General features: G+C 37.4%; 1 long non-coding RNA gene across 2 annotated transcripts; it reads right to left on the bottom strand.

The window, feature by feature from the left end:
* Positions 1-6,996: 6,996 nt before the first annotated feature.
* Positions 6,997-9,284, bottom strand: LOC113077318 (uncharacterized). 2 transcript variants are annotated; one of them, XR_003281303.1, is made up of 3 exons: positions 8,951-9,284; positions 8,739-8,800; positions 6,997-7,225 (listed from the first exon to the last, which is right to left on the bottom strand). It is a non-coding gene; the product is annotated as an uncharacterized LOC113077318 (long non-coding RNA). The 2 variants fall into 2 exon arrangements; XR_003281302.1 differs by lacking the exon at positions 6,997-7,225 and adding an exon at positions 7,298-7,345.
* Positions 9,285-9,555: the final 271 nt, after the last annotated feature.

Below are 9,555 nucleotides of genomic sequence, written 5' to 3' on the forward strand. Positions count from 1 at the left end.
TGACTTCTTCCTTAATGAGTTTAATTTAAACTAACAGGGTCCAAGTTAAGCTATATAAAATGTAAAGGAACACCAGGATCAAAGTGATAGTTTAAATGTAAGTCTGCATAATTCAGAGTAATATTTGATATAATTGTCTGATATTTGAAAGCAACTCAATGATTTTTTTTTCATGATTTTTAACATTTTATTTTCACGACCTTTTTAGATCTTGAAATTTCCATTTAAAATTGACTGAATTCAAAGTTAGCAGATATTCACAATGATCTGGTACAGCAAATGAAAATAATCCAATTTGAACAGTTTCATCAGCTTTATTACTCTGAAAAAAAAAAAAAAAAACTTTTATAATTAAAAAATCTGTAAAGATATTTGTATAACTTACCGATCAGATTCCAGCAGCACCAACAGAAAACGATCATGTGAAACATTTTCTTCAGTTGTTCAACGTCTGATCAAATAAAACGACCTGCTGAACCAACAGCAGAACTGTTGAAGTGATGTGAAACCTCCTACGGCTCAGTTTGACCCTCCTAGTTCACACCTTGAGTTTGCATAATAAACTATAACAGTTCATCTAGCTGGGATTACAACATTTAACTCTTCTTTACAGGTGAAATATTCTTTATTTTTATCATTTAACTTGCTTTCCGTAAGGTACGCTCTGAGGAAAAACAAGAGATAAAAGCTGTCACTGGGGTATTTTACTGAGCCCTTACATTTCAGTACCTTTTGAAAAGCTCAGTGACAGCTTCTGTACCTTTTCTGTACCTGTAGTTGCCTGACTGTGTTAAATGGATATAAGTAAAAGTATATTGTTTGAATTGTGGATGAACTACATTTCGTGGTACAACCCCATTTCTATAAAAGTTGGGACATTTGGTAAAATGCAATAAAATCAAGGAGCACAGCCTAAATTGTATGAATATGACTGATACTGATGAAAAAATAGGCCTATAGGGAAGGTCCCAAAATAGTTTTTGTTAATAGAGTGAAGTTTATAAGCTGGTATGAGCAACCGCATTAAAAAATATTCAAAATGACACAAAATGAAAATAAAGGGATATTTTACAGTTACGGAAACAACAGGTACCAAAAACACATCAGGCTACCAACATGAACCGTTAATGAAACATGGAAACTGCTGCTGATGAACAGAATGAACATCATGTCAACAAGCAACACAATGTTACAGTTACCTGATTTATTTATCATTTGCTTTTATTTTATCACTTATTAATTGCCAAAGTAACTATGGCATTGCATGCTCTTAGTTTCTCTTGTGCTTTATGTTTGAAGTGACATACAGCGTGCACGGCTACATCCCCGAGTGCATGGCATACGAGCACACTATCATGTCTGACAGGATAGGAACGTTTGGTTTTCTGAGGTAAGAAACTTTACTAACAAACTACAAATATAATGTTTGTACAGTGACACTGATATCGCTGTAGTTTGACGACCTCTCACCTAACCACAGATACTGAATCAGGTTACACGTACAGTATTTCTACACGACCCACCACTTTTATAGAATATCCAAATTAAACTCTTTTGAAATGGTCACTGGTATTGTGACTGGGTTTGAAAGGAGTATCTCAGTCTTTGCAAGCAAAGATGGGTCATGGCTCAACACTTTGTGACAAATTTCAAGAGAGAATTCTCTCAAACAGTAATATATATATATATATATATATATATATATATATATATATATATATATATATATATATATATATTCAAAAATCACATTTCTTCATGCAAAATTGCATAGAATTTGTCTTTCTCCATCTACCATAAATGTAATAATGTGTAAAGATTCAGGGAATCCAGAGGAATCTGAAATTTACAGGGCAAGGCAAGGCAAAAAAAAACAAAAAACTGTTGCATCTGCGTGACCTGTGAGCCATCATACGGCATTGCATAAGAAACTGTTGTGCTGCGGTGTTAAATATAGCCACATGGGCTCGGGAGTTCTCTAGTGGTTCACTTGCCTTTGTCCAAACTCTTCTGGAGCGTGGTGCTGGTCAATGAAAACATAGGACATCTTTTCTTTGTACTTCTGCCAGTTAAATGAGGGTAGAGTGCAATTAACAAATCTGATTCTTGACTTTATTTACATTTTACAAAATGTCCCATCTTTTCAGGAAACGGGTTTGTAAAGCCTAACACTACTGATGTTAAAATGATGTATAGTTATTATAAAATTGAGTGAATGGAAAAACCGAAGTACAAAAATAAAACCGCCTGCTGCCTGACAGTTCCAGTGTCACTGAAGTTCAGCTTCTGATTCAAACTGAAAGTGGCTGTGGTCGGTTTTCTACAGAAATGTAGTTTGATCTGTTGGGTGGACAAACATCTCGTAAGTAAGTGTGTATTCAGTGCATGTTTGTGTGTAGTTTGTATATAAACTTCTTCCTGTGCTACACCATGAACAGCTTTTTAAAATTCTTGAATCTACTGAAAAAATAAAAAATTAATAAGATGAGTAACTGTTTTACACCAGTAGAAACAATAACAAAATTATCATATTTAACTGTTCAAAAGTTTAGTGTATGTGTATGTGTGTATAAGCCCTATTCAGACAAGATTAGTTTTACAAGGGTCCATGGACTAATGTAATTTTGTATGTAATTATGTCTGTAATATCAATGGCCAATTTGCATGGAATAAGCAATCTCAGTAAAATTACAAGAACACGATTTATGCACCGTCACTTCCCTGTCGTCATGTGCATGCTACATTGCTTCCTGACATGACATTAAATATTACTCATCAACATCATTAGGATATAACAACATAATGTATGACCATTGAATTGACCTGTGTATACCTGAGGTAATTATTCCTGATAATTTTACAGAAGGTAAAAGTTGCTGTAATCTTTACTGGCATTGTCTGAAATGATTACTGAGATGGCACATAATCAGGGGACTAGAATCTCTGAGGAGCTCTGGTAATACTTTATTTTATCCACCACTACATGTAAAACTAATTCCATCTGAATAGGGCTTTAGCTGATTCTGAACAAAATGGGACTGAAACGGGGCTATATTTATACACAGAATAAACAAGCTGCCAAACAAGACACAGGTGGCAGTAATTGGTAACTAAAGGAATCGATTAACAGGAAGAAAACACAGGACCTGAACTCAACAGGACACTCGAAAACTGGTAGGCCTGAGAATCTGTTTGTAAATGCCTGACGATGTGGAGACCAGGGTGGAGTCAAAGGAAGAGATGACCTGGGTGGAGCTGGGGGGTTAGATGATGACATTTGTGAGGACAACAGTGGAGCTAGAGGAATGGAGAAGTCATTGGAGTCAACGATCCGCAAGATGGCGCCGCTGAGTCCGGTCGCCATCCAGGTCGCTCCTCTTAGATTATGTTTTTATTTACTTTTTTTAACTACTTTTGCTTGCTCTTTTTACACAAATTACCTCTTCACTGATCATATACGAAAAGGAAACACTTTTGGACATTGGACACCGCTTCACTGACCTGTTTCAGGACACTTATCCTCCAACCCATTGTGGCCATCTGAGATTCTCCGGAAACGCCGAGATGAACAATGGCCACCTGAATAACCACCCAAAGCGACGGATCAAGAAACACCGCAGGAAATGTGCCAGGATTCGCAACAGACTGAGGAAAAGAGCACACAGCCCTCCTTTACCGAGCATTCTGCTCGCCAGTGTCCAGTCTCTGGAGAATAAGATGGACGATCTTAGACCAGGATAAGTTTCCAACGGGACATAAGGGACTGTAACATCCTTTGTTTGTCTGAAACGTGGCTCACGCCCTTGGTCTCGGACGCTGCTGTAATGCCGTCTGAAAACTTCTCTGTTTTACGGATGGACAGGACAGAAGAGGCTGGAAAATCCAAAGGCGGAGGAGTGTGTTTCATGATTAACAATAAATGGTGTAACCCCAGGAATATCTCCACTCTGTCGCGCTCCTGCTCGCCCCATCTGGAACATTTATCCATTATTTGCTGCCCATTCTATCTGCCTCAGGAGTTTTCATCTATCATCATAACTGCTGTTTACATCCCTCCACAAGCAGACACTGGCTTGGCTTTTTCTGAGCTTCACGATGCGCTCAGCGGCAACATCAGCAAATATCCTGACGCTGCTATTATCATTGCTGGGGACTTTAACAAAGCCAAACCGAGGACCGAATACACTGGATCATTGCTACACTCAGTTTAAGAATACCTACAAAGCTCGCTCACTACCAGCTTTTGGCAAATCGGACCATGCCGCCATTTTCCTCACACCGGAATATAAACAAAGGCTCGTTCAAGAGGGTGGTTACGCGATGGTCCACCCAATCAGAAGCAACGTTACAGGGGGCTCTTGATGACATAGACTGGGACATGTTTCGCGCAAGTTCCTCTTACGTCAGTGAGTTCACAGGGCATCTTGTGTACTGCGCTAATCACTCTGCCCAAGTAGCCACTCCGCCCAAGTAACGTTAGCTGTGCTCCTACGCCTAGTGAGAATATAGTTCCCAGTATTTATACGATTAAAAATGGTCTTTGTCTCATATAGCCTTGTTATTTGTACACGCTGTGACTATACAGATCAAAACATGTAAATAGGAAAATGTTTGCATTATTTTGTCACTTATTGGGATTACTACGCTACCATTATCCATTTACATCCAGTCTTTGTGCTAAGCTAGGCTAGCGGTGGGTGCGTCAAATAACACTTACAGAATGCACAGAAATGAAAAAGGTATGTATGGACTTATCTAACTCTGGGGGAATACTGTGAATAAGCTAAAGTCCCAAAAAGTCGGAGTGTTCCTTTAATAAAGCCAGGCAAAGACTATACCGTCTGCAACAGCTGAGGAAATTCAGGGTCTCACCAGCAATCCTGAAAACTTTCTATTCTGGGGCTATAGAAAGTGTAGTGACTCAGTGCATCTCAGTGTGGTATGGGAACAGCTCCAGTCAAGACTGCAAAGCACTGCAGAGAGTTGTGCGCTTAGCTGAGCGCATTTCAGGGTCTGCTCTCCCCTCTCTGCAGGACATCTACCTCAAACGCTGCAGAAGAAGAGCTGCTAAAATCATCAAAGACTCCAGCCACCCCAGTAACCATATTTTCACTTTGCTGCCATCTGATAAGTGCTACCGTAGTCTGATTGCAAAAACCGAGAGACTCAGGAGGAGTTTCTTCCCCCAGGCCATCAGGCTCTTAAACTCTAAACCAGCTTCTTAACATCCTCATGCCTCCACTAAATGTTCACTTTATCAGTAAGATATTCATCATTCACTGCCTCACATTGACACACTGACAGTCTCACCCTGTTTGCACATTTGCTTCTTGTACAGTCCTGTGAATGTTAATATTTAAGACTACAGTAAAATCCATATATGCACATTGTACATCTCTGTACATCTTAATATTTAAGACTACAGTTTTCTTTCATGCACATTAATTTGCGTTCTATATTTAATTCTACAAATAATATAATATAATATAATTTTTTACATTTTATTCTATTTTTTCTTTTTATTTCATTCTTACATAGCTATAGTTATGTATATTTTCATCCGTCTTGTTTTCTTTAATAATTGCACTGTCCAAGGAGCGGACCTGACTCACATTTCACTGCTGGTTATATATGCTATATATAATTTTGTATGTGACGAATAAAAATCTTGAATCTTGAATTTTTAATCTTGAAGTGGAGCCCGGAAGTCTATCATGTAGATCTGATCTCAATGTAAGGAATATTTGATTTAGTGTCTTAATCAGATTCCGTCAGAAGACATCTGTTGGCATCCATAATGGATATCCAAAACTTGCCAGTAGAGTTATGTCTGATACCCAAAACCAGTTAGCAAAACTGTATTCTGACTAGTACCCAAACTGTACTGACTAAATGTCTTCTATGAACCTGAGAGATGATGACAGCAGAGATGTGTAAATATGAGTCAAAGATGTTGGTAAAGCTGCTTATCAAGTCAAACTATAACAATATTTTTTGTATCTGTTTTCAGATCTTCTAACAGGAATATTGTTGTTCTGCTGGTGTGATTTACTGTCATGGCAGTGACTTCAGAACAGCTTTGAAAGGTATGGAAATGTGTATTTCATAAATATATATAAGCAATTTGTGTAAAATTATTGTTAAATCAGAATGCAGTGCAGTGATTGGTCAGTGTCTTATCAAACAAAGCCATCAGAACATGTGAATCAGTTGTTTGGACACACGCTGGTGACCTCTGCTGGTAAGAACAGAGTTAATGTAAATGTTAAACTAGGCCCAAGCATGCATTAATAAAACACCACTTATAAATGATTTATCAAAGCTGTAATATACAATGCAATTAACAAATAATCTAATACTAGTATATGTGAAGTGTGTTTTAGGACTTGTTTTATTTGTTTTACTGAGAGCTAGGTTAATCAGACCAATGAGAGACTGCACTACAAATCTTCCTCTTTATTATACAAAAGTGTCTAAAATTTATAAAACTGATCCGAGATCAGGTAAAAGCATAGTAAAAGCCATATAAAGACCCCTGGCGGCGAAGCACTGAAAATCTAAAACAGTTATGACATAACAGAACCTAGTTTACTGAACTCAACATGACTTTGGCAGACTGATGGTGTGCTCTTAATCACTGGAAATTATACACAGAGGTGTCAAAGTTTCAAGCTGTGTTTCGAAAGCGCACATCACTAGTTCATTTCCTTTGTGAGGACAGCAGCTTCTATTTATAGCGCAGATGCTGTAAAAATACAGATATGAATTTCTGATGTGGACACCAGAGAGAGATGATGTGATTGTGCAGAATTGTTCAAAAAAGCAACCATAGCATGATCGTGTGTGATGTACAATAGCATGCAACCGATATTAATTTTATTATAATTTTGTATTTATTTGAACAAGAGTAGACTAATTGACAGCGAAGGGTGGGTTCAGGATTTCACAGGCTAAAGTTCCATGCTTGTTAAGATAAAAATATCACATTTAGTTGGGTTTCTGAATGCATTAAACTAGTACATAAAGCAGCAACATTTCAGGCATAACATAACATTTTTATTAAAAAAATAAATAAAATAAAAAACATCCAGAATAAATGTCAGGGCTATAAACTAGTCAGGGTCTATAAGAGCTCTATAACATTTCATGGTTTATTCCAGTAGATCCCAGTATTTGATCACCTTTTTGGGGCAAAATTTTCATACACAGCCTCCTTTTTTAATTTCTGCAAGGAAAAATAAACAGTCAATCAAGAGCAACAGTTTAAGCATTCTTTTAAAAGTTATAATAATATATTTTAGCTTCAAACTTAGCTTCAAGGTGAAGCAGGTTTTACAAGACGTTTCTGTAAAATAAATACATTAACTGATCATATATTTTACAATTGTAATATTTTAATTGAGCTTATGCATTGTTTAATGGTAGCTCTCATTTATACTTGATGCACCTATTTCTATCTGGAGGATAGCCTATATTTTCTAGTAGGTGTTCATTCCATAGTAATGCGATGATAAAAGTAACCTAATAATGTAATCTATTAACTATGCATAAAAAAGCTGTTTTCTTAATTAACAGATGTGGGTGTTATGCAATAATATATTTTTAATTCGACTTGACTTTATATTCAATGTGAATTTAACATTGAAAGTTAATGTGAATAAAAACATTCCAAGTTAGGCTACTAATCCTAACACTTTTATTGTACATAAAGAGAGCAAACACAGAGCATTGCAGTTTTCAGAGTTCAATCACTCTGAAAAACTCCCATTAAAATCACTGAAGCCGTTTACACTATGACATGTATATCTTATGTATTCGTACACACATTTGCACTGTTTCTGACTCAGTCTATTTTAGCGATGACTCATCTAAACACCTCTGATTGGTTATTTCAATCATAAGCTCAACAGCATCGTGTGTGATTGGTTATAATGCGCAGTGCTATATAAACATCTGGCTCAGCACCAGCCAGCGAAGGAACACAGATTTGATTTTAGCAGCTGATGATATGACGCACTGAACGGTATAATGTGTGTGACTGTATTAAATATACAAAATTTAATTATTATTTTTTTTTTCTGCATTCAAAATCCACTGGGCTCAAGAATCGTTTTGAATGGGCATGATGCTTGCGATAAAATGTTAATTTTGTCATATCACCCTGCAGCCAAAGACTGGTTGCCCACTCAAGCGGAGCAGGGTTGAAGGTCAGTACCCGGATGGAAGACCTCCTGAGACACTACTGTAGGTGTTTAGTGCGGCCAGCAGAGGGAGCTGCTCACCTGTGCTCTGTGTGGGACCGAGTATAGTGATGGAGACAGTTTACTGTAACAAGCACTGTCCTTTAGATGAGATGTTAAACCGAGGTCCTGACTCTCTGTGGTCATTAAAAATCCCATGGCACTTCAAAAGAGTAGAGGTATAACCCCAGTGTCCTGGCCAATTTCCCTTATGGCCTCCAAACAATCCCTATCTACTGAACGTACTCTATCACTCTCTCCTCTTCACTCTTGCCCTTTCAGGCAGTGAAATCACTGCCAATATAATTCACATCTGGAGTCATAATTGTAACAGTAGGCTACAGTGAGTAAATTAAGTTTTTTATATATAATAAATAATTAACTTATAATTGAATCGAAAAATACAGTACTTTTCTGCTTCAGTGCTTCATATTGGTTAATGTTTCATTGACTGTCTGATGCTAATGCACACTGCAACAATATCTTGCAACTTCTTACCTTTTTGCGAGTTGTTGATTTGCACAGTGCTGAATCGGTCTTGTCTTTCTCCTGTGTCCGCGCTGCATTAACAATAACAACAACACATGTTAAAACAACAAAACTTTACATTTTACACTGAAATTTGTACCTCATAAAAGAGAAATATTTCAACATATGCGATTTTTATTTATGATCTCCTGAGCTTTTTGTTTGTTTGTTTGTTTGTTTACATTTCCTGCAGATGCAGAAGATCACGACTGCAGCAACAATCAACAAAGATCCAGCAGCAGCAGCAGAGATCGGTACAACCAGAGACACTGAGACTAGAGGAGAGTAAAAGACAGACAGTCATTAATGTGAGTGATTGAATCAGTCTGATCTACAAAAGAAGACAGAGATCAGCTCAGTTAATAACTTGTGGAAGAACCTGAACATGTGAGACAGAGCTGAGTGATGTCCAGATGTTGAGTCTGGTTGCTGATGGGATTGTTGAGCACACAGCTGTAGCTGTTTTTATCCTGATATTCCACCTCCAGAGGTAGAGAGAGACTGATGCTGAGATCAGACACACTGATGCTGGACAATAAACTGTTTCCTTTGTACCAGGAGAGAGTCACATGACCCACATTCACCACTGAACACACCAATGAACAATTCTGCTCTGAGGATGAGGATGAAGAAGATGAAGAACATTGTGAAGAGTTACTGCTGATGACAGGAACAGGCAGATGAGCTGAAAACATCAGAGAATAAAAAAGTTTTGGTGTCCACATCAAAAGAAATAATAATAAAATAAAAGAGATTTTATACACATAGAAGGCACATTAAATAATAA

This window comes from Carassius auratus, unplaced genomic scaffold, assembly GCF_003368295.1.
Source record: "Carassius auratus strain Wakin unplaced genomic scaffold, ASM336829v1 scaf_tig00022246, whole genome shotgun sequence".
NCBI classification, from domain to species: domain Eukaryota; kingdom Metazoa; phylum Chordata; class Actinopteri; order Cypriniformes; family Cyprinidae; genus Carassius; species Carassius auratus.